The sequence below is a fragment of the Notothenia coriiceps genome, unplaced genomic scaffold (assembly GCF_000735185.1).
Source record: "Notothenia coriiceps isolate Sejong01 unplaced genomic scaffold, NC01 NC01_scaffold00037250, whole genome shotgun sequence".
Taxonomy (NCBI): domain Eukaryota; kingdom Metazoa; phylum Chordata; class Actinopteri; order Perciformes; family Nototheniidae; genus Notothenia; species Notothenia coriiceps.
Window position 1 is genome coordinate 2,360,348 of NW_011369951.1, and position 2,505 is coordinate 2,362,852.

The following is a 2,505-nucleotide window of genomic DNA, read 5'->3' on the forward strand; positions in this document are numbered from 1 at the left end:
ATACTATATTATTTTATTATAATATAGTTGTAATATAGTCAAGACAAAACATGCTTATGACATGTTCAAAAACTGATATTTCTTAAATCTGTATTCAAACGTAGTTCCCTCTGTCAGCAATTTATCAACAACTACACACACTATCAGTATTTCTCTGTGTCGTGGTTGACATGATGATGACTGTTAGGAGTTAAGGGGAGAGGCGGAGCATCACCATGAAATGTGCAAATTGCGCGGAGAACTGCGCTGAGAATTGCGCACAAGCCGAGCTCATAAGCCGAGGCCCCCTGCGCAAGGCCCCCTGCGCAATGTGAGGCCCCATGCAGCCTGCATGATCGGCCTGTAGGGAGGGATGGCCCTGCACATACCTGTTGTGAAAAAAGGCATTATTGATCCATCCATCCATCCATCCATCTTCTCCCGCTTATCCGTGGTCGGGTCGCGGGGGTAGCAGTTCCAGCTGGCGTTATTGATATCAATGTAAATTAGAGAGTGAACAATTACTTTAAAGTGCATTACAGAGATTATGAGACACGTGATAATTTGATTTAGGACTTTACTGTGGTTTAAACCACAATAATGCACTAAAAAGTAAACCAGTAGAACTAGACCGGGCTGAAGTAAGTTTCATGTTGGAGATTTGATCAAAATGTCTTCTGCCATGCTAAGTTGCCCATAACTGAAGTGTCATGATTTGATTTTACAAAGATAATTTTTTTTATGACAATTCTGCAGTTTTTTATTGAAAAGTCATGTTTTATTTTCAAAATGTTCACGTCACGATACCTTGTGATTCAAATCATTGCAGAACTGTATTACTGCACTTGACAATTAGAAGACACCTCTTTTTTATGTAATGTATTTTAGTAAATGTTTTACTTTACATGTATACTGTTATGAAATTCAACAGTTTCTTTGTTGAAAAGTCTCAATACTTAACGAAATGTCATATAGTGACCCATTGACTCAAAATGTATGCAGCATTGTATAACACTCATGGACAAGTACCTATTTTTTCTAATAGAATGTAGTACTTTTTATGTTTTATACAAATATTGTTGTCAATATTCAACAGTTTCCATTTGGATGTCAAAGGACAATGACTGTTACAAAATACAAAAATGTCATATTCATATACATCTCCAAGCAGTACAAAGTATAATAGTGACTCATAACAAACCTGTTGTATAAGAGCACGGCTTATTGAACATGTTCCTTCACAATGAACATGGGCGCTGATTTAATGCATTTTTCACATTCATATTTTGACATATCACAGTAATAATGGATTAGCAACAACATGATTTTCCTGCTGAAATTAGTCTCAATATCTGCTGTTATGCGTATAGACATATTCTCGATAATGATGCCTTTTCCATTCAGGTGTCTTATATGGGCAGCCATATTAATGAGCCACAATAATTACCAGGGTGTTAGAAATGACACACCTAAGAAGAATGCAGCCATTGTCAATGTCAATACACTGGTGCTCTTCCTGTCCAGTCTATGGTCCTGACACGTGTCTGCTGTGAGGAAGATTTACATTCAGATCCAGTTATTTTGTCAAAGAAAGAGCAGGGATTCAGAAAGAGCAGGAATTCAGAAAGAGGTGATGTTTGGATGCTGACAGGAACATGGCACAGATAAGGGACTGAAAGGGGTGTCATCTGGGAACTGGCCCCTTTATTGGCTTCTCTCTAAAGGAGAAAGGTAAAAATAAAAGGCTATATTTTCCAAATCCTACCATTTGGTCCTTTGAAGAGCTGTTTAAACGCTATTGTGTTTGTTGGTTTGTTTGTTTGTAACCCCTTGAGTTAATATAATTCTCTGTTGAGACACTAAACTAATGTGTGTCTCCCTCTAGTGGTCAGTCACTGCTGACACACCCACACACACACACACACACACACACACACACACACACACACACACACACACACACACACACACACACACACACACACACACACACACACACACTGTTTTGAAGGTGATCTTCAGAAGGCTTCAAACTTTTAAGTCCCGCCTGAAGACCCATCTATTGTCCCTCGCTTTCGAGTCAGTCTTATCGATTTTTATGCTTTTATTAGCCTTTATGTGCCTTTTATATATTCTTGTGAGCCTTTGATCTATTATTGTAATATTATATTTTATTATGTTATGTTTGCTGTGAAGCACTTCGGTAAACCCTCTGTTTTTAATATGTGCTATATAAATAAAGTGGATTGGATTGTATTGGCTTGTTATGATCATATCATTTAAAAGCCACTTCAAATACGTCTGCAGCCTGCTTGATTAAAAATATGAAAACAAATTTTAATGAATATGTATAACATCATTTAAAAAAATAAATCCTCTATGTTTTAAATCTTTTGAAAGGAGTTAAAATAATGTTTGTTTTGATTTCCATTAGAAGCATCCCCCCATCAATCTGATTTCCCAAATAATTATAAACCCAATAAAACCCAAACCACTCGCTTGAAACTTTTATTATGATGTCACAGT